We start from the raw sequence: 26,378 nt of genomic DNA on the forward strand, positions 1-26,378 counted from the left end.
TCGTGATAATTTTACTATTTATGGGTGAAAAACCACACAGTGACCAAAAAAAAAGGATCAGGAATGCTTTAACCCTTTAAAATTATTTTATAATAATATCTACCTACCCCCTTGACGCAATTAATTCCAACTCATGCCCTCTTTCTGCTTCCCCAGGAAAATTTTCCCTGGACCAAGCCTGGGAAGATCCATTCATCCTAGGGTCTCATAGTTCATGGCATCTTTTTCTTACTCCTCATATTCTTTGTCATGTTACCACTATTTGTGGGATTTAGTGGATTAACCTCCATGAAAGCGGGAGCAAGTTGGTTTTGCTGGTTTTCATAGCCCTGGTGCCTGGCACAGGCCTGGCATAAAATAGGGCTAGGCAGATGGATGGTTAGAGAAATAAAGGAAACTCTCTGCACAGCATTTTAAAAATGTGGATAGCAACACCTAATAATGGGGTTGTTACAGGGTTAAATGAGATAACATATGTGAAATTTCTGGCTTGTACTGCTAAAGAATAAAGACTATTATTTTGATTATTGCTATAAATATGATTAGCAAGATGAAGAATTAGAGTATATAGAATAGAAGGTGATGCATGAGGCAGTGATGGAATCTTCCAAAGAGAGAAATGCCACCAGATTTGTCTGGACATCTTGTCCTTCTGGCATCAGATTGACATCCCGGACCAACCCAGCTGTATTGTGTAGGGGAAACCATATTGTCACAATCTGTTGGTACCATAGGAGCTCTGGGTGGTGAGCATCGAGTCACCGGTATCCTGGTGCTGTTTGCTTCAGTGAGCCATGTCACTCCTCTGCCACATGGATTCAGAGCTACACCTTGCCAAGCTGACATGACCATTTTGATGATCACTTTTTTTTTTTTAAGTATAACGTACTAGTCTCCTGAAAATTATTATCCCTGAGTTTTGAACCGCGCAGGGATAGTGGTGAAAAGACCATCATGTTTTCGGGACACAACAAGTGAGTGTCCTTCCACTGTTGGCAAGTGCACAGGGTCTGGGGCCAGATTGCCTCCCTGGGAATCCCAGCTCGACCACTTTCTGGCTGTGTGACTCTGGCTAGTCATTTAACCTCTTTGCTCCTTGTTTTCCTTGTATGTAAAATGTGAGATAATAGTACCTGACTCCTAGGGTTATTGTGAGGATTGAGTATGTTAATATTTCTAGAGCACTAAGATAATGCCTAGTAAATAGGAAGTGCACGTAGATAAATGGATGGATAGATAAAATAGAAAAAAGCTTTTAGCGAAGACTGATAGGAATTTCTGGGAGGAATTGCTTGTATTTCTTGAGAATTTTACTTTACCTTACCAAGTTCTAATCCTCCCAGCAGCCTAACAAGGCAGGTTCTCCTTCTTTGCCCCCTATAGAGCGAGAATCAGAGAGGACAAAGTACTGACTTGTCCAAGGACACCTGATGAGTAGGTGGCAGAGCTGGATTCTAATGTAAGTCTTTCAGAGTCCTGTAAGATTCCAGAGTCCAGAGATGTGGATCTGTGCTGAACTAACACAAGACCCCTTAGGAAAGGTCATGTGAGAGAGTAATTTCTCCACAGACCCTACTACCTAGTGTTCTTAAAGCCTAGCTGTGCTGATTATGCTGGACTCAGCTCTGTTCATTTACTTATTCATTCCTTCATTTGTTTGTTCAACAAATATTATGGAATGCCTTCTCGGCACTGGGTACTCTTCCCACTTTTGGGATATTTCTAGCTCCTTACAGTCTGCCCTAAATTGTGTTATCTGGGTGCTTTCGTGCATCTCTTTAGGAAATATTTATTGAATGTTAGGCCAAGCACAGTTCTAAACATCAGTTATTTGTCTTAGAGCCCACAAAAGCCCACAAAATATGGGAGTTACTCATCTTTGCACTTTCCAATGCCTAACAGATAGTAGGTAATAAGGATTCTCTTGATTGAATGGATACACACATGGACAACTTATAGAAACTCAGGAAAAAATAGTGGCAGGATGATATAATGGGAGGGCCACGTACTGTTTGCATACTTGTCTTCTTTTCCTGGTTTTGCCACTAACCTGGTGACCCTTCATAAGTCATTTAAGCTCTTAGAAACTTAGCTAGATAATCATCTTTTCTTCTCTCCCCTTCTTCCAAAGAATTGTATTAAGGATCTTGGCAATAGGTCAGTGATAATTGGGAGTGAGATGATCTTGGTCTAAACTATCTCTAATTTATCCCTATCTACCTGCTCTAAGTTTTATAATGTAATGATAGTTTAGATGAATTACATTTTCTGAGCAGTTAAAGTTCTGGGTTAGGACCACAATCATCTTAGGCTGCTGAAGGTCCTATAGGATAATGTGAAGGTGAAGGATAATTAATCCATGGCCAAACTAGATGTCTTTGGGCCAACACTTGGGCTTCCACTGAAACCAAACTTAAGAGAATAGAGAGATAGGAATTTGGGCCAATAATCCTTGCATCCTTACCTCCATCTCACCCTGTTTCCCAGAGCCTGACAGCCTTCCAGAAATGGATTAAGAGTGAAAAGGACCAGATTCAAGGGAAAAAAATGGCTTGAGCCTCACAGTCATCCATGCCCTGGGCCTCCTTGCTTCTGTTCCTGAACCAGTTACTTCTTCTGTCTGACTTGACTGGGATGGGAAGCCATTGTTCTATGTATCTACCAGTAGTTCTCACCACTTACCAGCTCTGCAAGTTGGTGTGTAAATGGGCACACAGCACACATTTGCTCTCTGGCTAAAGTGTTGAGCCTTCCTCTGCTGGTGTGCATTGCAAGAGCCAGCTGTTTGGCAATCCCTCTAGCTCATCCACCCAATGGGAGTTCACCTAGAGAGTAACTCAGCACAGTATCAGGCGTGAGCAAGAGTTAGTGCAGACTGGAGGGTCACGCATCCTTGGTTGCAATCCCAGTTCCTTCGTTTGCTAGCTAGCTATGAGACCTTGAGCAAAGGACTTGGTATCTCAAAGTTTCAGCTCCTACACATGTTCCATAGGGGATGATAAGAACACTGACCACTTGTTATTGTGAGAGTTGAATGAGATAAGCTACATGGAACAGCACACATGGGGCTGACGCACAGTAGATACACAGTAAACAGAAGCACTTTTTATTGTTGTTATTGTTGTTCTTCATGGAATTCTCTTAGGAGCCAAGAGTGTTGATTCGATAGTGATAAAAATCCCCACATGTTTGTCTAGCCGCCTGTCAGGTGATGGTTGGTAGCCAGCCAAAAGTGGTCCATCTGGTCACAGTCTTCTGGAAGTATTCAGCATTCCAACTACTCTTCCTAGCTCCTAAATTTTCTCAAGCCTTCTTTTCACTGCCGAGGGATCCTGACTTGAAAGTAGGAAGAAACCAAGCAAGAATTTAGTTGAGCATGCACTGTAAAGATGGTCCATTTAGTTGGCAGAGTGAGAGTCTTGGAAAGGGTATTTGAAAGACTAGCTTGTAACTTCTGATGCCAACCCAGAGGCATGAGGCAATATTTTTTCTTTTCTCTTGGAAGGCCCACAGCCTCCTTCTAGGGCAATCTCTTGGGTTTCATTGAATTGGCTGTTACATTTGGAAACCAACTTGTGCATCTGAGCATTTGGGGAAAAGCTATTGACTAACCCTTGCTCTCTTTCAGCCTGCCTCCCTTTTTCCAATATTTAGGAGTCTTAGCCAAAACAAAGAGCCCATTGTGTTCCTGGTACAAGCACCAGAACTAAATTAAACATTCATTGAGTCTTAATTAATTGTATTAAGGTTAGGCAATTCCCACTGCTTGGAAAAAAACCCAAATACTTAATTTACTCGTGATGTGGTGTGTGTCCCCTAGCATTGAACTAAACCACCACGAAACAATCACTCACTTAACAGAAACTGGGGCCTCGGCCCAGGAACTAATTAGCCCCTCTTTCTCTATATATAGCTATCTTCACCACCAGGACCATCTGGAAGTTGTTACCTTCCAAATTCTTTCCATCTATTTTTTTTTTTTTTTCAAACCGATCATTACTGCCATGATTCTTTCTTTCTTTCTTTCTTATTCTTATGTTACGTGACTTGCCACTCTTAGATTCGCTGGTCTTATCTAGATCACAGCCCAGCTGCCCTGGGTATTTACTGTCTGTTTAATTTTCAAGTGGCACACCTATTTTTATGTACTTTTCCCAGGGGCAGAAGAAAAAAAAATCTTTGTGTAAAACCCAGAGGTGGAAGCAGGAGTGGTTGCCAAGGGGTTTGGGCCTACCCGAGTTGACTGTGTGCCCACCAGGAGGCCCCTGAACTCTGTGGAGCCCCCACAGTAGTATCTTTAATGGTCAGAGACACATGGAAAGCTCTTGGAAGACCTTGGTTTCTTGCCCAACTCATTGAGCAAAAAGCACCAATGTAATCTACCCCTTCTTTGGGGAAAACTCACCCACATCAGGGTCTATTGTGCTTTGAGAGTCAGTATGGAAGTATAGAAACTGCCTTAGCTGACAAGATGCTCTAGGAGAGTAGCCTCAAATATTTCATGAACAGTTAATTAGTCTAGAGCCCTCTCTCTGACTCTCAGGAGCACCTCTGGCCTCGCCGCTGTGTGCCTCTCCCATGCCCCTCTCACCAGCATGCCCTGGCTAACTGTGGTCTTAGAGCCAGTTTTCCTTCTGCCTTCCAACATGCCAAGCTTATTTCCACATCAGGACCTCCGAACCTATTGGCTCCTGCGTCTGGAACCCATTCCCCTCCATCTTTGCGAGACTAACTCCTTCTCATCACACAGGTCAGCTTAGCTGTTACAGCTGGAAGTGGCCCTCCCTGGCCACAGCATCGGAATTCCCTTCTTGCCCTCCAGGCCCTCCTTATCACCTTCTCCTGTTCTGTGCTCTTCGGATTTTTTTTTTTTTTGCATTTTAGAGTAAGACCTAAAAGTCATAAAAAACAAGGGATATTATAAGAAACCTTGAATAACTCTAGTAAAATCACCAGTAAAACTCAAAATCATAGACTAACTTTACCTGAAGCGCTCTCCAATTCATAGTAAGTCTCAATGTTTCAGGTTCATTCCCTCTATTTCTGGCATTTTAGAGCCCCTTTGGGGTAAACCTCTCCCCTTCCTCAGCCCCACACAGCAAAGTAGCAGCAGCCTAGCCTTCCAGAGGTCATCCCTCACTCAGTGGCTTCTGATCATCTCTGGGAGATGCGGCCTCCCCATCACCGCACCGCCCTGGCATCTCTTCTGATATCGAGCTTCACGATATATATGGCATGTTGGCTCAAAGTGCAGCAAGGCCTAGGGGACTAGAAGTGTAATGAATTCTTGTTTTATGGAGGCTGGTTCTCATCTTCAAGCCTGGAGACTAACTCTCTCCAGGCAAAAGGAGTCCCTTTTGTCTCCTTTGTCCCTTTACAGTAGTTCATCTGCTGCTTGTTCCTGCTGCTTCCATCCCTACTTCATAGTCCCAAATGGCAGAAATCCCTGGAAACTTAGCTCCTAGTTCTCAACTCCATTTATCTTAAAAATTCTCCATATAAAAAAGGCCCATGGTGTCCAGATTTCAGTAAGGCTAACAGGACCCTCTCTACAGAGTATCATGTGTCAGAGCTGTTAAGTCCCAAGGAGGAATCCAGTTACAGGGGAGTTCAAATCCACAACATGCTCTTCAAGCATTTTGATTTTCCTTTGAGTGTCACATTGGATTCAACTAATTCATTTTTTCGGAGGAGAGAAAATATTCTTAACAGCCAGGTTTCTGGCTTGGCTTTCATCTGGGAGACCTTCAGCTTTTCATGTTCTCTCTTCAATCACCTTTTCGCGGACCTTTCCTACTAAGCCTCTGGGACTTGAATCCAAAGAGGAAGGAATTCAGGCCTCAGTAGAACTCCGCACAGGTCTGTTTCTTGGCTATGACAAGTCTTCATAAAAACAGAGTAAAAAAAAAAAAAAGAAAAGAAAAAAAGGAGTAATCATAAAGAGGTAACAAGGAAGGAAATTTTTTAAAAAGTCAAAGGCATAAGTAAATAAAATAGAAAACAACAATAATAACAAGAAGTGATTCACAAAAATAAAATTTGAATCTTTGACTTTTGTATGTATATATTGTTCAATATGGTAATCACTAGCCACATGTGACTATTTAAATTTAAATTAATTTAAATTAAATAAAATTTTAAATTCACTTCCTCAGTCACACTAGTCATATTTCAAGGGCTCAGTAACCACACGGATCTAGTGGCTAGTGCTACAGTATTGGGTAGTGCAGGTCTTTCCATATTGTATAAAACACATAAAGGAAGATTTCCATTGTGGCAGAAAGTTCAGTTAGACATTAGTCCAGGGTAAATAAGAAAGAGAAAGTAGAGAAGATACTTCCTCCATTAGGAAGAAATAGGGGGACATAACAACAGATAGTGTAGGGACTTTTTTAATTTTATTATTATAAAAGGTGTTATGAATAGCTTAGTGCCAATGTATTTTAAAAACCGGGTACAATAAGAAATTTCCTGAAAAATAAACATTTCCAAAACTGACTCCAAATAAAAAAGAAGCAAGCCTGAATATATCAGTAACCATTGAATTAAATCTGTAGCTAAAATATGACCCCACCTCCTTCCTCCTCACCAAATCAAGATAATTTTACAGTCAAGTTCTACTGAAACTCCAAGGAACAGCTAATCTTTTTAATTAAAAGTGGCAGTGGCCAGAAAGTTCTGGATTGAGGATGTTAGTCCTTCCTCTGTCCCTTCCTTGATCTGTGGCTCAAGGTAATACATTTTCCTTGTTGGTGTCCCTACCCTGAGGCAGTTAAACTAAGAGGTTTCCAAGGGCCTAGGCAACTTCATGGTCCCATGAGCCCACACTCTAAATCACCTGTCCTCCCACTAATCTTGTCTACACATTTACAGCTTGCAAGTATTAAAGTGACAATATCAGATCACCTCTATGACCAGTCTGATTTGCTATGCTAATGATGATTGTTAAATAGACCCAGAGGAAAGGGAAATTGCTAGAGAAACAGTTGACTCAACAGTGTTATGGAGCTGAAGCCAAATTATGATTTGTTCCTATCTCATTCAGGGATGATTTCTCCACTGAAAAAAATTTACTCATAGCCCTAAATGATAACACTGTCCAGTGAGGGTAAAAGTTGCATTCTTGATTTTACATTAATAGCAATAACTAATAATTATAGAATGATTTTCTTGTGCCAGGCATAATCTAAATGCTTCATATGCATTAGTCTATTTGACATGTGTGATGTTCTGCAAAGTAGGTAGATACTGGTTTCCTTTTAAGGGCTAGGAATGGCGACTCAGGGCTATTGTTACTTGCCCTAGATCCCATGGTCCTCAGGTGTTGAACACAACTGCAGGTCCCAGAGACTATACACACTACTCTGATGCCCAGATAACAAGTTACTCATGCTTGTGGGGCTGCTCTGGTAGCTAAAAGTATTTCTCTTTGGGTTTTCTGTCTTTGGCCAGAAGGAGCAATTCTTCTGTACCATGTGTCTGGTTGCGGTCACTTTCCCAATGCCACCTTATCCAAAAGACCTTGAGAAGCCATTTATTTCCTTCTGTAATCAAGCAATCACTGGCTTGGGCTGTATTCAGTAAGGAAGCCTGCTGGGTAATAGAAGCTCATTTGTATCATAATATGAGTTAGTTGCATGTGTAAAAGATGGAAGAAAGATAATTTCATAGTCTAGGAGGGTGTGTGGATTGGAGGGTCCATTCCTCAACGAATATGCTTTAGCAGACTTAGGGAAGTTACTCCATCATTTCTCTCCTGCTGATTTCTTAAAGGGTCTAAAGTCCTTACTGTGGTAACCACCAGAGCTGTCCATCAGCACTGGTCAGCAGCAGGTCATTTCGCCTGATCCCCTTTGATTTTGTAGCTTTTCTCAAAACTTTGCAGGCAAATTCCTCACAGCCCAACAAGGAAGCAAAGCCTTGAGCGCTCCGGGCCATCAAGGACAGTTCTGCAAGGGTCAAAAAGGCATGCTGATGAAGAATTTCCTTGTGTTACCCACTTCCTTAGCTCTTCATTCCAGACTTATTAGGTCAAGCACATCTTACCTCTGCAATTTGCATTGTGCAAGATGGACTTTGGGAAAGTTAGGTGGATGAGGAACATTTCTTGGGAACTAAAACAAAAGTACATTCAGTTTAAATTCTTAGGAACACACCTACCTGAGATAATAGGGCACTTCTTTAAAAGTTTCTGAACCCACCACAAGAAACACAGACATGCTTTTCAGTCCCCTTGAGTTATCACAGGGGCTTAAAGGAATAATGTGCCTGGATTTAGCTTTGCTTTAAGTCTTTGTGCTGCTGACAGGGCTTAAAATGGGCAGGTAATCACTGGTACAATGTGTCATCTTTTTTTCCTCCCTCTTCTTATGAATAAAGTGCAAAATACTTACCTTTTTTTTTTTTTTTTAATCTTAAGCTATTTCTTCTAAATGAAGCAAAGTTATCACTATTTTCCTTTGGTCTGATATTTTTGGCAAGACTTGGTTTCCATGGTGAGATGGAAATGAGTTAGGTACATAATAAAGGGGATACAATACAGGAGTCAGGAGTCTCCATTCATACTGACACCTCTGTCTCTGAGGTGGTAAAGCCTGATGTTAAATGTTAATGAGGTCTCCTGAAGAGTGAACCAGACAGTGGCCAGGCCTGTGTCTTCTTCAATGGCTTAGGGACCAGATGTAGAACTCTGTTTTCTTGTCTCTCATTTTTAATTCCTTCTTTATCACACCAACACCAAATAAATGGTTACCTTTTTTTTTTTTTTAACCACTTTGGAATGAGCCAGGTGTCATGCTAAGTTGGTCTTAGCTTTTCATCCATATGAAGTAAGCATTTTTGCTTCCATTTTGCAAGAGAGGAAACTGAACTTACAAAGAATCAGTGCCCTGGGCTCAGGGGCCGCTGAGTGGCAGAGCAGGGCCTCAAACCCATCCTACAGGACTCTGCATCCAGTGCATTTAGACCTCATGTCCAGATGTCTAGTCACTGGCCATAGGGCTTCTCTCATCCTTCACTTCCTTCTGTCCTCTCAGCACTCTGGTGTGGGCCATAGGACCTCACCCCTCCGGTGGCCTCTTGGTGGCCTCCTTGACTCAGAACTTTCCCAGCCCATCCAACCTGAGTGCCTCAGCCACGTTCACCTTCCTGAAATACTTTCTCTGTGTCCCTCCCAGGATGACAGATTGCCAGTTCCTCTTGTTTCCAACCACATTAAGTTCAACTACCTCTACCCAGTCCTCATATTCCTCCCAAATGGGTCCCCTGGGAAGTTTTATGAATTTTCCACCACTCCCAGATAATAGAGATATTTTTTTCCTCTTCTAAAAATATATAGCATTCATTTTTCTTTCCATGTCTTCTTGAGTATTGTTAGCCATTGTCTGAAATGCCTTCTTTTCTGTCTAAAGCCTGCTTATTGGATTCAGCCTAGATATAATCCTTTAAGCCTCCTAAAAAATTTTGAGGAAAATGTCATTATCTCTCTTTTTCCTAACCTCCTGGGGCTCTTAGAGTGTCCTCTCTCAGTTTTCCCCAGGATTCCCTTTTTTGGATCACTATCCTTTCCCCTCTGGCCATCTTGTCTCCAGCTAGACTATAAGTTCCTTATGACAAAGCAGTGGTCTTTATTTCTGTTGTTCTTTCTGTGCTTAACAGAGGACTAGAAAATAAGAATTGTAGTTAACATTTATTGAGCACTTAACGTGCACCAGGCACTGTTTACATATATTAATTCTTAAGATCTTCACAATAATCCTCTGAGGTAAAGTAGTAGCTCCATTTTCAGATGAAGAAATTGAGGGACCGAGAGATTAAATGACTTGCCCAGATGGTGAAACCATAAAGCAAACCAGACAGAGAAGCCAGGGCCTCCACGCTGCACTGTGCCCCTTACGCTGTCTGATGGGTCAAATACATATAAGTACATATCCGGGCATAGAGAACAAATGAGGGAGTGTGTACTTTTTATCTGGGATTTTATGCAGCTGATGAAGCTCATGGTTCCCAGACTCCCTCTAGAGTTGGGTTCTCAGGCCCTCCCCTCCCCTGTCACGCAGCAGCTGGAGATTATGTGTTCAATCGGAATATTCTGTTTTAGAAAAGTATTCCGAGTTTATCAGCACTGTCCAATCCCACGTGGAGCCAACCTGACCTTTGCATGGCGGATGTAACTCAAGCCCTCCCTCCCCTTCTCCAGTAATAAGAGCCTCTTCTATTTGGTATTAGATGCTTTAATCCTTTGGGGGACAAGGTAGAATATAAACAAACAAACAGAAAGTATTTTAACTTTTTAACAAAGGCAAAAAGTTCCATAAGACTCTTGAAAATGAAGTACAGTTTGGTTTTGAGAAATTTGTGACTGCCTGGGTCAAGGCTGTCATTTCTGACCCTGGATCTCTGTAGTACATTTAAGCAGCTAATTTGGGGAAATTGCTGGTAGCTTGCATTTTCCCATACAACAAACCTGTAAATGCTGTTGCTGTAGCATATTTTCCACGTTAGTGCTCTCCTTTTGCCTAGTAGATGTTGTGCTTTGGGGGATTATTTATTTATTTATTTATTTATTTATTTATTTATTTATTTATGGTTTTTGGTTTTGGTGAGTTTTTTTGGTCAAATCCAACCAAATTATCATCATCAGAAATGCAAGAAAAAATATAAATTAATAAAAGACCTTTAAATTCTAAGATCCAGGGTATGTCACTGTGCACCTCAAAACCACACTGCATACTGAGGTAACACTTCCTGAACCATGTTTCTGAATCATCCTCAGGGCAGTACCTTGTATGGACTCAGCACTTAGTATATGTTTACTAGGTAGAATTTTGGATGTTTTCCCTGGCTTCTACAAACAGAAGTTGGCGTGGTAATCAAAAGCAAAGTCTTCTCCACCAAGGGAGGTGTGACTAGAGTTTCAAAGAATTAACTTTGTCAAGTTAGACTGGGGGATTTTACAATGGCAGCTGTTGATGATGATGGAGAAAATGGATTTGGGTAAGAAGAAGACATGGTTCTTACTCAACTATGTCTAGCTAGTTTGGGGGAAAGGGCACCATTATACCAGGTCTCCTTTGAATAAGAGAGGTGATCGCTATGTAACGTGAATACAAACCCCACTGGGACTTGTCCTGGTTTTGCTTCCTAGTCTCAGCTCTCACCACTGCCTGTCGGGCATGCGATGCTCTGGAACACCAACCTGCTTGGCATTCTCACACATCCTATGCCCTCCTCAAATCCATGTCTTGGCTTTTGCACTCCCTGCTGGCAAGGCTCTTCCTTCTCCCCGAGTTGGTCTAGCTATCTGCCTGCATTTTCTAAGCCTCAGACAAGGAATTTTTTTTTCCCAAGGAGCCTTCTCTGACTATCTCCCTCCCCTCCAAAAGTGGAAATGGCACTTCTTGGTGCTTCCAGAATTTGCTGTGCATTGACCTGTTAACAGTTTGTATTCTAATTAGTAATGTGCCTGTGTCTCCAGGCAGCCTGGGAGTCTCTTGATCTCTGCATCACCTAGCACAGTGCCTGAAATATAGTGGGTGCCCAGGGGCCTTGCTGAAAGAAGAAACAGCAAGGGGAAGATGGTGGTAGATGAATGATACTCCACAAGGGAAAAGGAGAAGCTGAAACCTATCTACACGAAATCCCCAAATATGTTCCATTCTTCCTTTGTTGTCACCCTATTCTGCCTTTTATGAGGGAGCAGTTGGCCCTATGTGAAAAGTAAAACCCAGGAGTCTTCAGGGACATTTTTTGCATGTAGAAAAGTCTGGCATTTCCCAGTTGGGGGTTTGGCCAGCCCACCACTTGGGAGTTTTATCATAGATTGTCTCAGGAGGTGTTATCTCCCCTCTTGGGTCTTTGGGGGAGAAAAGGTGATCAAAGAAACCAACTCTGGGGGATGTTTTAGAGTCACAGAGTGATTTTTATGGATAAACAAGGGGTCTGAGCTTCCAGGAACAGAGTGGCAATGGGTATGATCACAGTATGGGGAAAATTCTTCAAGAGTCTCCTGAACATTTTCACATGCAGCCATCTTTCATATCCTTAGGAGATAAAATCACCCTAAGGGTCATAAACCACTGTCGGGGTATTGGACAAGCCCCATAGGTAGTTGTTCTGAGCCAGTAAAAGCATCTTAATTGACCTAAATGACAACAGTTATGTTATAAATATCTAGAATTTATGACCTGAGAAGGCATAATCACATCTTCCATCAGTTAAGTTTGCATAGGAGAAGCTTGGGGATTTAAGATAGGGCTGCAAGTTGGGGGAAATCTGATTAGCCTTAACTTTATGACAAACACAGAGCTAAGTGAATCGGAGGGCTTTCAAGTTCCTGATCCCTGGGAGTTAAAGGCAGTGGTGTTTCAGAGTTGGTAAAAGCCACCCCGTCCCCTCTGTGCAGCTGTCATTTTATTGGCCTTGTAAAGTCTCGCGTTCACCGTGACAAATCCAAGACCATATACCTGCGAAGAAGAGATGTTTTAGATAATGGGGTGTGCAGGAAGCAGACGGTGGGGTTAGAGGGTGTAAGCTGAAGGCTGGTTGGTGTATGTGTTTATGCTGAGCCCTCTTTGGAATGTGCAGCATCATTGTGAAAAGCAAGTAAATGCTGTACCAAAGAGCACACCAGGATCTGATGAGATGCCTCAGCCGCTACAGCATGTGAGTAGGTGAAATTCAAGGAAGAATTTTAAAATGAATTTATGCCTCTAGAAGCTCCACCTGTCTTTCAAGTTAGTTGAAAATTAAACTTGGGTTTTTAAAATGTAATATATTTCCTGAAGTTTTTGTTGAAGAGAAGCTATTGATATCAAGCAGTACTATTACATCTGAAGTAAAATTCAGAACAAAACCAACCCACAAGAGGATGTGTGTTTTTAAAAAGATACATTAGAGAGATAAATTTGATATCATTGATCAACCAGGTGATTGCCCTGGACTCAGTGATCAGTGGAGTGGAGTCATCTTTGAGGTAAAAGGCAAACAGCCAACTTAATCCCAATTTGCAGAGCTTCAAAGGTGAACAGTCATTTTCCAGGGCAATGAAGAGCTCAAGTTATCTATTTAATGCCAAAGTCTGTGAAGTCAGTGAAAATTCTTTAATGAATTTGAGAACGATCCTTCAAAGAAGCCTCCAATTGAAACCCATTGGGAGGCCAGTTGTCTTTGAACTCTAGAGATGAAGTTTATCCTAGATTAACCTGATCTTTCGGTTTCCTCTGTTTACTAGGGACAGAGTTCTGAATTTTGAGAGTGGCATTACAGTGCTTTGGCAGACATGCCTATCACAGATGTAGTATAGCACGGAGGAACTCTTTTTGCTTCCCATAGCTTCGTCCATTAGTAAGGACATGTCCCAACCAAAGGGTCCAGTTTGCACATGAAATTCTTGCATGTGTCCATGTTCTGTTTCTGAGGGTCAAATGGGCCCTGAGACATGCACTCAATTCGTTACTTCTCAGGAGGTATGAAACAAAACTTCAATTTCGGTTTTATTTTTATCATACTTTCCACTGTACTTCTATACCTTTAAACCTCGCATCTTCCAAATACAAAATTCCATGCCTTACGATGTGGAAGAAATAGGAAATCTGGAACTGATTATGAAATTATGAAGGAGGGGAGATGCAGAAATGTACGAGGGTAAGTGTACAAACGCATAAGCTCCGATATACACAAAGCCTGGTGTGAAGGACACATCATTTTGGGTTTGAACCCCTGCTTTTACATTTCAGCATAATGCAATCTAGCATTTGCTTTGTGTAGTGCTTGGGGAGCTTTTGGTGTTAACAGAATTCTTTTCTAAAGAAATTCCTTTGGATTCCTTCAGAATTTGTCCAGTTTCCAGGTTCCAATAGGAAAAACATGGATGAGATTTTAATAGAAAAATAGTGCTTCAGATTTTTCATTTGGCAAGCATCCTACTCTAGAGCTGCTCTTGTTTTATTGAGTGGAACAGGTCAGCTTAATAGAGGAGCTCTGTGTTTGTACCCTGAGGAGACAGGCATGGGCCCCCTGGGAAACAGGCCCTCTGGGGTTTTGAGCCCACTTGTGGTTTGCCATTCACTCTCATCTCATTGGAGAATACACTTGAACAACAATTATATGTGCTGATATATCAAGACCAAATCCTTTAATGTTCTTTACTCATGTCTCCTTGAGAAAGGAAAGTTGGATCTTTCCATAAGTTATTTCAGATGTGATTGTCTTCCTATTGATCAGGTGGTGGTGGTGGGATATTTTATCGTGTAGCTTTAGTACTTTAAAACTGATTTTAAAGGCAATGCAATTTTATTATTAAAGATTTCAAATAATTCGGAAGTCTTTGCAAAAGAATTCCGTCATCCAGAAATACTAGCATTTTGGTGAGCTATGTGCCTTCCCAGTCTTTTTTTCTATATCTAGCCTCTTTAAAAAACCATGTAATACATGTTTTTTATAACTTGCTACTTGAACTTAAGTGTTGAACACATTTCCACATTAATAGATTATGCCTACAACATCATTTTCAGAGCTTCAGAGTGTAGAATTTTGCATTATTTAACCAGTCCTTAATGATGAACACTTAGTTCTTTTTAAATGTTTCCTATTAGAATGCCATAGCTCCTTCGGCTTCATCTTTATGCACTTATCTAATAATTTCTTTAGAAAAAATTCCTAAAAGGGAGTTGCACATCTACATTGATATTATCATATTTTGACACATACAGTGGAAAGTGTGATAAAATTCAGAACAAAACCAACCCACAAGAGGATGTGTGTTATATATCACATTGATATATACTGTGAAGTGGCCTCCTAGAGAGTCTATGTCCATTCACCCTACTTTTATTTTTTTTAAAGATTTTAAGTAATGTCTCCACCCAATGTGGGGCTCAAACTCACAACCCCAAGATCAAGAGTCACCCGCTCCACCAACTGAGCCGGCCAGGAGCCCCTCACCGTACTTTTATGTCTTGAATGGCACCACCTTGCTGTAGTACCCCTCCAGTCTTTTGGTTTTGTTTTACTTTGCTTTTCCAGTTTAACTCTAATTGGTACTGAGTTTTCAGAATTTTTCTTCTGGGTGATAGGGTGCAAACCGAGCAAAACAGCTAAAATGCTGAACTTGCAAATCAGTGCAAGGAGGGAGAGAGAAAGAATGTGCTTGTGGAAGTGACCAGAATGACGCTCATCTGGCTTTTCCCCTGTGGGACGGTCCTTTAACTTGAATGTACGAAGTTTCTGAGAGAGTTGCCTTTCCCAGTTTCCTTGTGAGGACAGTTTTCTTTGTTGTAGGTGAAGATTTGTAGGCCTCGGTCAATAAAAGGGAAGTGGCCGGTGCAAGAAATGAGCAAGTGGTCCCACTTTCCTTGCTCCAGATCTTACAAACACATAAAACAAAATTCAGTTAACCGGTTGATTTTTGCTGGCATACATTTTGAATCTGGAGCTTCTTGGCCATTGAGAGGTCTGAGGTTCGGGGCCCTTTTATCCTTTTATTGGTGAATTCACTGAAGTGTAGGCAGACAGAAAATGTTCAAGTGGCAGGCAGATAAACTTGTTAAATCCCTGGGAGTCTTTCCTTCCTTGCTCTGGGAGTTTATCATCCTGGCGGAGTTAAAAGGCAATTAGACCTGCAAGTCTTTGCCGGCTTGTTTATTGGCGTTTTACACATGGGTGTTGAAGAGACAGGGTCGTATTAAACATTCCGATCCTGCTGGCCGGAGGGGAATGAGACCTCAACCCAACTAAGTCTCCTTGAGAGAGAGACTTGCCAAAAAGCTGGAGGAAAATCGTTTAAATATAGTACCTGTGCCCCACGATGTTCATTGTTGGTGGAAAATTGCAGTGGCCAAGCTCCATGCTGTGTTACATTTCCTGGGAAATGGTTTTATGGAAGGGCGTTTGATGAAAAAGTTCATTCCTTTTGTAATTGTTAGCTGCCCCCGCGGTGTTAGTTAAGGTAGAAGCACACTAGAAATGCTTCTTGCCCCAAATCTCTAGGGCAAGCCCGTTCATGACAAGGGAAGGCTACTAGTTTGAAATTGGATGAGGGACAGATTTCCACTAAGCCTCCTGGTCCTTCTGGTTTTCTGCACCTCTCCGGGCAGGCTGGTCCTGGGTGAAATCTTGGAGAAGCCAGGTCTCAGCCTTCTGCAACAACTTCTCCCTCTTCTCACACCCCTCCCCTCCATCTGCCCCGAGCCTTGCAGGCAGAACTCTTTCACACTCATGTGCTAGTAAAGTAATATGGCCCCCATCCCTGCTCCCCAGGAAATTTGTATTTTTTTCAGAGTCAGCTTGGGCACTCAGCTCAATGGAAGTGATGAGAATTTGCAGGGCTGACCACACCGAGGTGGTTAAAAATACAGGCTCAGGAGTCAGGCACCGCTGGGACCAACTTAGGGCTCTGTGACTAACCTTGTGGCTGGAATCCCCTCTGAGCTCAGTTTTGTTTTGTTTTGTTTTGTTTTAAATCTGTAAACTGGGGACAAAGATATTCCCTACCATGCTAATTTGTTGAGAGAGTAAATGAAATAATTCGTGGAAAGTGCTTAGCATAGTACCTGTCGTTAAGAGCACAATAAATGGCAGCTGTTATGATTGTTATTAAAATATGCTTTATTCATCTAAGACACATAATATGTGTAATATGTACAGATGTGTATATACACACATGCACACACACGCTTATTGGCAGTTACTTCTTGACCAGACCTGTAATACCTTAGCTTGTGTTATTTTACCAATCTAGGGTGCTCCTGAAATATAAAAACCTATCTGGAGACAGAAAATCCTCACTTCTGTCCAGAATACCTGGAATGTTTGAGGCCTTTGCCTTCCCACAACTGACTATTGTGCTCAGCAGGCCAGGGAACTCCTTTCCTAAGTGGCTACTGCTTATCCAAATCTTTGTTTCTTACGAGTCAGGCACCCTGCCTTCATTTTCTCAACTAAAGAAAACACAATAGATGACTGCAGCTTTTATTCCCAATCTGACCTTCCGTGTTCTGAAACTAATTTGCCCTAGTGTCTTGCCAGCATCTGTGCAAGGACTTCCTCTAGCCGGGTAATGTGGTTCTGATTAAGGACATCCTATAAGACCCAGGAGGATCGCCTGGGAAGGAAACCGGACTGAGACTCGAGTGAATTTCCATCCTCCAGTCAGCTACGTGATATTGAAGACCAGAAGGTATATGGAGTTTATCGTTAGGAAGACTAGGAAAGAGAATTAAAGCAAATGGCTGACAAATTGGCTGTCTTTTATGCAAAGTTGACGAGCCAGTCGGGCTCTTACCCGAAAGAAAGAGGATATGCAGAGCCCTCAGGCAGCAGGCTTTTTGAAGTCTCTGCTTTCATGCCACCACTTTTAACAAGGCCTCTGCTGAATGGTCTCCTCATCAAGATGTGAAAACTTAATTCTTACGTAAAATATCTTAGTTTCAACAACTATGATCATTCATTCCTCTCCTTAGTGCGTGCGATGCTGGGGTGGGATGCCTGTGTTATGTACAAACACGGTATGTTTTTTTCTCCCTACACTCTTATGAATTGGGTCGTAAAGGCTGAACCTTGCCTTATTCCACGCTGCGGGCCCTTTCCCTGGAGCCCGTTAGGCACCAGCTCACCCCTGCGGTAGCCAGGAGGCGACTTGGTGGACCCCTGGAGCCCTGGGAGCTCTGCAGCCAGAGCATGAGGGATGGCACTGGAGTGCGGTGGGCGCTGCAGTTTGGAGAGCTTGGAGTTTCTTTACCAAATATCTGAGAATCTACTAATAGTTGTAACTCTAATATGATTTTCTTGTTAATCTCTGTCAAACCATGAAATCTGATATGCTAGCCATGACTAAGCCGTGAAATTTGTCAACTTTGTCTGTGATTTACACAAGCTCTGTTTAAAAAAGAAAAGTCTTAACACAAAGTGTGGAACATTACTTCCCAGCATGCTGCTAGTATCTTATGACAACAAATAAGAGCAGAGGGTACACATTTCTTGTGCTGTTTCAGGGACCAAGAATGGATAAGATAAAACGCAAAAACTAAATAATGTATTTTCCTTTGAGATGATAAGTATGCACATGGTAGATCTGCTTAGTAGATGTCAATAAGTATGAAATAAACATTCAAAACAGTTTTATGGTTCATATCATTGGGCATGATAATAAGCTTCCTTAAAGTGGTAGATTGTGTTTGAGAGAAAATAAATGAGTAAAGTCTGTATTTTTTTTTAAGTCATAGGTTATATAATTAATCTTTTAACATAGTAAAGTGGCCACGCATGTAGGCGTTGAGACTTGAAATCTCTTTTTGTTGTTGGCTAGCTGGGTGAATTGTGTAAGACACCTAACTTTTTTCCCCTCAGTTTTCTCTTTTGAAAAATGGGGGTGATAATATTTTGTAGGTGCTCTAAGGCACAAAAAAGATACTGTCTCTAAACCACACATGTCCTTTATCCATTTGAGCTCCAATTATAGTTAGTGACATTATATAATGATAGATTGTGGCTATCTTTGTTACCCAAAGAAAAATTAATTCAATTAAGTTCATGTAATTGGGAAAAAGATAATTTCTTTTATTTTACCAAAGGAAATCGGGGCAATTTCTGAGTTTTCCATGTGAAGGAAGGGAGAGAAGCACAAAGGAGGAGAGACATGTTGCAGAACTGAGGCTGAGATGTCTTTCTCTCCTAAACCTGCCAACTGCCTTTTTCCCTTGGACTCATAGAAAAAGAATTCCCAATCTTCTTAACTGTCTCCTGACCTCTACTCTGTAGGTTCTAGAATCAGCTATCAGATGACCTGGAACCTTGATAATTTTGATGACCATATAGTCCAGTGGCTTTTCTTGTTTGTTTGGTTTGGGTTTTGTTCTTGTTTTTCTGAGAGAAAAAGAGAGCACACACATGCAGCGGGGTGGGGACAGAGGGAGAGGGAGGTAGAGAATCTCAAGCAGACTCCACACTCAACGCAGAGCCTGGCATGGGGCTTGATCGCATGACTGCGAGATCATGACCTAGCCAAAACCAAGAGTTAGACGCTTAACCAGAGTATAGGGCGCCCCTATAGTCCAGTGGTTTTAAAACATTTTTTAAAATACCAAAATCTTGTGCAGTGCTCTAGGATCTAAGAGCGCCCTTCTCAGATACCTGTCAGTTTGATCTGTGGGACATAACATGAAAACAGGCCAGTCTGTCCATTTTACTGACAATGAACCTCGAGTTGATGGAGTTCAGGGAGTTGCTACAATTCTCGCCACTGATGTATGAGAGCAGCCTGGCTATGTCCTCTTGCCCTAACCAGTTCATTTATCATCACCCCAACTTCTTCCCTTCCTATACAAGTGGGAGGAAAAGAAAAGCAAGGCATAACAAACACTTCAGGATGGCTTTAGTCAACTTGCCCACGCCATTCTGGCATTCTTGGGCCCTTGAAAGGTCCACAAGCATTGTCAGAGAATCTATGAACCCACTCTGTCCGCCCCTTCCGATTGCAAAATGGTGTGAATGTGGATACATGCATGTTTCTATGGAGAAGGCTGTAACTTCTACCAGATTCTCTCAAAGGGGTTTGTGAACCTCAAAAGGATTAAGAATGATTTCCTTATCATCTGTGCCCCTAACAGGCGCATTTCTGATTGTGAGTTGCAAGATTAACAATTACATTCACTTTCTTAACCTTTCTTGGCAAATGTAGCATATAAACCATATAGATGCTTGAGGTCCCAGGCTTGCTTGTGAAACAGCAGTTGGGGCCTGAATTCTTTAGCGTGTTTCTGTAGCCTTAGTTTTCAGCCTGGATTCTAACTGAGGCTCAAAGTTAATAAAATAATGCATCTTTATTTACAATGCTCTAGAAAAGTACATTTATTTCTAGGTATGAACAATGATTCACTTGCTTATTTCTGCTTTGATCCTGGATTAGGGTTGTCAGGTTTCACAAGTAGAAATACAGCATACCTAGTTATATTTGAATTTCAGAGAAACAACAACTTATGCTTTAGAAGAACTCCTGAGAAAGGAGAAAAATGGATCAGCTCTGCAGATAAGCAAAGAGCCTTCTTTCAACTCCAGAACTTTTGTTGTAGAAATTAGAGGAAATCCACTATAAACAAGCACAGGATCTCTCTGCAGTGATGGAAATTTTCTAAAACTGGTTTGTGGTGATGGTTGCCCAACTCAACACATTTAAGCAAAATCGTTGAACTTGACACTGAAAATGGATGAACTTGATAGTATGTAAATTACACCTCAGAAAACTGTTTTAAAAAAAAAATAAGGGAGGGCTTTATAACAATTGTTGTTTAATTTTTCATCCTGAGTTTCAAACTAATATAAGAATGTGATAAAAACCATAAATCTACTCCTCCGAATAAAGCATGAAAGCACCTCGATCAACTTTTGTATAAAATTTCTAGATCTACTGAGGCTCAATTCCTATCTTAACCTGGATGCTGCACACTGTTAAGATTCTTTTCTTGACCTGTGTAGTAAGGTTCTTCCCTTGCTAAAACAAGGACTTGCTGCTCTTGGAAGTCTTGTTCAGTCATTGACTATGAAGGTGACCTGCTGTGACCTGCTTCATACTTCATGCTGAGAAGGACATGGGGAAGGCAGAACTTGTCTTAGAGTGTATGTAGAGCCTTGGTTTTCATTTTTTTTAGGAAACCGGGGCACATGCCTGCTCAAGCAGACCTATGTTTTCACCTTGACTAAAAGTCTTTGGCACAAACAAAATGCTCATATGCCAGTGTGTAAACTCAGTCAGGAAGCACCTCCATCAAGACACACAAGGCTCATCCTTTGGTTTTAATGCCAGCTAGAATTGGAAGTGGGCTACTCTTCTCCTTTATCTCTGTTGACATACTCAGGTATTCTGAGAAACACAGGTAGGCCAAGATGAATGATTTCAGTAGAGAAGGGCTGGGGTGGGGATACTTATCCACATGAAGAGTGTGCCCTGAGAAATTCACTCTTTATGTATCAAGAGTTGAGGACTAGCTCCTGCAGATTTAATTACTAAATTCTATAAAGGATAGTTCTTTATATAGCTCATAAGAGTCCCTGTGGATTTCTGCTAGAACCTCCAAACAAGTACTTCTATTTTTTCTATTATTGTTTATTCTACCTCTTTATCAAAACAAAAAACAATAAGCCTAAAGGCACAAGGGGAGGAGGGCCAAGGCCCCTGGGGACTCCTTTATTCTTGTTCTTTCTCCATTTGAGACATGGTAACACCAGAGCCATCAGATTTCTTTCTTTCTTTTTTTTTTTTTTTTAAGATTTTATTTATTTATTTGACAGAGAGAGACACAGCGAGAGAGGGAACACAAGCAGGGGGAGTGGGGTGGGGGAGAAGCAGGCTTCCCGCCGAGCAGGGAGCCCGATGCGGGGCTCGATCCCAGGAACCCGGGATCATGACCTGAGCTGAAGGCAGACGCTTAACCATCTGAGCCACCCAGGCGCCCCTAGCCATCAGATTTCACTGGTTGCAGGAGAGAAGTGGAGGGCAATTGGAGAATGAGGGGCCAGAAGAATGGGACAGCTGGAGCATGGTGAGAGCTGGAGGGGGAGCCTGCCTGGGAACTGAGGAAGCAGAGGTGTCCCAGATCTGATACTCTGAACTCCTCTGATACACTTCTCCATCTCCCAAGGCATTAGAACTTCCAGTGAGAGAAATTGCTAGAATCCAAACATTTTCCCCAACAAAGCCCCATCAAAGGCCAGTCATCACACATAAACCAACCTGGTTCTCTAACAGAAGTCAGTACTTTAAGGTTCACAGAAGTCTGTGCCTCAAAGCAAAACCTCATTGGAACCCTACTACCGTGGAGTTGGGCTGTCCTCCACTAGCTGCCTGTGTGAAGATACAACCAGTTAGCTCAGTGAGAGGACAAATTCAAAGCCCTTCTTCAAGGCTTAACAGTGCATATCCTAATTAAATAACTTTTATCTAACCTTTTCATTCAAATCAATCCTGAAGGAAGGACCTCTGCCAGTCCATTCTTAGTTACTGCTGGCATTTCAAAGAAAGCCAATAAATGCCTTTCCTTTAAAAAATATTCTATGAATCCATCAATTTTTATTTTAAATGTCTTTGCCCACTTTTGTCCAAAGAAGTAAGGCTTTAACCATTTTGGGCTTTTCTCTGCAGAGTGAGTTTTAGGCCTTTGTTGAGGGGATCATTTCTGTTTGAGCCCAGCCTCTTCCACCTTTTTCGCTGAACCTGAATCCAGGAAACCCAGCAACAATCTTCAGATTTTATTTTATTTTTTTCCTGTGGGAATGAGAAGCCAGATACCTACTTTGGAATTCATCCTATAGATGCCTAGTCTTCATTTCTAATTTTCTCCCCCACATCCTTTTCCTCTTTCTGGTCTTTAGGTAAAATAATTTCTATTTGATACAGTTTTCCCCACCTTGGTCCATAATGGGTCAGTGAGTCTCCTGTGGCTTCATGGCCCTGATAGCAAGGGGGTACTGCTATCTTTGGTCTTTTTGTTCAGTCAGCTCTCCTCAGCCGATACTTTACAGGCTCTTGGAAAGTTCTAGGAGTGCAGTGGTTCCCTCATTCCTCACACTTTAAGTAGAAGACATCGTAATACTACAAGGAATTATATTTTCAAAGATGCTGTGAGGAAAATCCAATAAATACCTCACATGTTCTATGAATGCAGTGGTTCTCAGATGGATGTAATCTTGGCCCAGACCCCTAGATGTCTGACAATGTCAAGAGACATTTCTGGTTGTCCCAATCTGGGGAGAGAGGTGCTGCCAGCATCTAGTGGGTACAGGCGAGAGGACTCTGCTGCATATCCTATAATGCATAAAGCAGTCCCAACGACAAAGGATGATCTGTCCCCAAATTTCAATGATACGAAAGTAGAAAATCCTGCATTAGAGGAATTCTGGGTCTTTTTTTCTTTTTCCTCAAGGCCTGGGAAAAGAGGGGAAAAAAGGAAAGAAAAAAATGCTCCGTTTTCATGAGTGCCAGTGTCCTGAGTTCTTACATCCCACACAGATCCAGGAATTAGAGAGCACAAGGGTACCACTGAGCAGGGCAAAGTGCAAGGTCAAGGCAGGTCTTTTCAGCTCCAACAGCTGTCTCAGCTCCAAGGAGAGACAACTCAGACCAAAGCAGAGGACCAAAAAGTTACAAGGATGTTTAGTTTGTGATAAAAATCATTTTGCAGATTAAAGTGCTTCCTCCTGCCCATAAAATGGTATGTTCTTTAAATAAGTCAAAAATAGGAGGCATTTAACTGTGTTGTGAGCAGGAGGCAGAACTGCTGCTCAGAGCCACGGTCAATTAATTCCATCTTGTAATCAAGTCTACCCAAGCTGTAGGTGGTGGCGTTCTTCATATTTTCTCTAATGTGCTATTGAACTACCCCATGTTTCAAATGCCACTGTTCTCAGCCTGAAGGGATTCCAGGGATGTTTCCTGGACCCAGTTTCTCTCTCTGCATCTCTTGGCTCCCTTCTCCCTCGCTGCTTCAGTGGTAGCTAGATGGCTGCCCCACTGTCAGACGGTACCTCCTCCCATACGCAAGCCAAGTTAGGAAGAGTGAGTCTCTCTCCCAAGATCCTTGGCAAAGCCTCAGTGTGTCTCACTGGCTTTTATTGGGTCACATGCTCATCCCTGAGCCAGTGAAGTGGCTGGGGCATTCGATTGGCTGGGGCCAAGGTTCTAGCACACTCCTGAGCTAGAGCTGAGCCTGCTGTGATGCATGTGAGCTGGAAGTGGGTAGATGTGTTGCATCAAAGGGAAATTGGGGTAAGATAATCAAAATAGGAGGGATGGATGTCGAGGAGAGTAAACACACATACACACACACACACACACACACACACTACTTGCTACGAAGAGGCTTTGGATTCTGGGGTGGAATCCTCAGGTCCTTGCCCTGCCCATGCCCTTTGTCATAAGCTAGCTGTATCACTTGAGATAATTCCATCGCTCTCCCTGCCTCCTTTATCTCATCCACAGCATGGAAGTACCAATACCATTAGGGGGTTGTGAAAAATCAACCTTGGGATATTGGAAAGGTTGTGCAGACAAGTAGTGGTGGTGGCATTAGATTCGAATGGATTCATTTCAGCTTCTAGAGTCTAGGAGACCAGCTACAACCCACCCAGCTAGTCTATGCCAGCCTTCAGAAGCCAGTGTCTAAATTTATCCCAATCCTCATTGTTACAGGTCAGTGTGGGAAATCTTCTGAGGTCAATGATTGAGGTAATTGGCTTGCCGTGGATCTTGAAAAAGTCTCTCTGTTAAATGACATAATTGGTTTTAATTATATAATTATGGCACTTAAAGTGTGGGGGTGAAAGGTTACTATTATATTTAGAAGTGAGATCCCCAAATGAAGCAAGGGTGTTCAAGCCAGTGTTTCTTCAAATTTCTCTTTTTATTTTTTCAGAGGGAAGTCAGAGTAGGCTGGCCTTGGCCCTGGCCATTTTGGGATGATTATCCTGCAATGAGGTAGTGCTGGGGCTGCTCACAGCATCATAGGAACCTTTGTAAAGAGACGGGAAAGGGCTTCCGTGAAGACCTCATTGCGATCTGAAGTTAATGAGCAGTGGGAACTCAACTGTCAGCAATTGAATATGATTGGGCAGGGTAATTATATGATTGCCTCTGGTGTTTGCACATGCATAGGGATATTTTTATTGGAAAAAACCTAATTGCTTACTTACTTAGTGGAGGGAAAACCTAAACAAATTTGTGTTGTCATAGATTAAAAAGACATCCTTTCTTTGTCTCTAAAATAGCTGCTTGCTCTGCTTTTTAGAAGTGAGGGCTTTATTCTTTTCGTGTTCAATCAGAGATGTTGTTTGCAGGATTTGAATTATATGCTAATATGAAAATATAAAGGAAAGCTACTTTGGACTGTGCATTTTGGTAAAATGACCACGTGCTTATTGCCATGTCTTAAACCATCCCCTACAATGGTCTCTTTCATAATGCAAAGGCAGCTAGAATGCTGGGCAACACTCAAGATACTGGGGCTTTCACAGGTTTTTTTGTTTGTTTGTTTATTTTGTTTTGTTTTCCTGCATGGAGCCGCCTGGCAAGACTGGCTTCAGACGCTATCCGGTTTTCCTTAGTTGCATTAGGCAAGTGGGAGGGATCATTTCTACGGCAGCCTTTTTGACATCACAGTAGCAAGGGTAAGAGGAGCAAAGTGTTCCCTCTGAGATTTCCCAGGAACTTGGAGGAAAGGAAAGGGCAAAATGAGAGAGCCCAAGGGAAGGGAAGACGCCTTGGGGCTCCCACTGTGGTGATGCCAGATTTCAGTCCAGCCTCTTGTTTTGACAGTCCTAAGTATGGCATCTCATTTACCTGTGATGCTGGTGTGCAGAGAATGGATAGCTGCAGTTGGGTCTATTCTATAGCAGTTCAACTCTGCATTATTGGGTTTTTTTTTTTCCTATCTTCTTATAAAAAAACTATTTTCTAGGTTCTTTCCCGACATCCCACCAGAAGAGGTCAAAACATGACTGCATTGTGGGGTTTGGGGGAGCACCTTGTGATGAGAACAGCCCCTCAGATCAGCCATGCTTTCTCATCTTAGAATCTTGCACATGTTGACACACCATAGTCTTGTTTGGCTAACTCCATGGGTCCTCTAGGTTCAGTGTTAAATGTCACTTCTTCCAGGAAGCCTTCCATGACCACCCCCCACCCCAGTCTGGTTTGCCTGCCTTTGCTTTATGGTTCCTGATACCCTCTAGGTTCCTTTGTCCACTGTCCTTTAATTGCTTATCTCATTGTCCTGAAAACCCATAAGCTCCATGAGGGCAGGGCTTGTGTTGATATTTGTCACTGCTACATCCCCAGAGCCTGGCACAGTGCTTGATGAGTGTGTTCAGAATGACTGAATGAGGAGAGGAATGGTTGCTGAGTGTCCTAGGGAATTTTGGTGTGTGATTCCTGGGCTTCCCTACCCTTGCTGTTAATACCGCTTTCTTGTTGCTTACAATTTTCATTGCCCCAGATGATCCAGCTCTGTCGGAGGCATGGAGGCACAGTCAAATCTCATGCTGTACATTGATCACCTGTCCAACCTTTGCCTAGAGTGGGAGCCCCCAGTTCCTTCAAGAGATCCAACTTTACCTGTCTGTAAAGAAGAAGAGGAGGAGGGAGACAGCGGGGAGGATCCGGTGGCAGTTTAACACCAGAGCAGGTCCAATGTTTACTTTTACCCTTTTGGAGGTGGGTACCTGCAAACACCACGGGGAGCTGGGTTTCAACGAGAAACCTGCACAATGATCTTGGATTTGGGGGCTCACACATACTTTATTTTTTGCTAGCATGTACAGTTGCTGTTTTTGTATTGAAGTCACATCCAGACTGTTCCACGATTACCCCAGCTTAGAACAAGAATCCAGGCTCA

The sequence above is a fragment of the Mirounga leonina genome, unplaced genomic scaffold (genome assembly GCF_011800145.1).
Source record: "Mirounga leonina isolate KUSES-001 unplaced genomic scaffold, KU_Mleo_1.0 Mir_94, whole genome shotgun sequence".
Lineage (NCBI taxonomy): Eukaryota > Metazoa > Chordata > Mammalia > Carnivora > Phocidae > Mirounga > Mirounga leonina.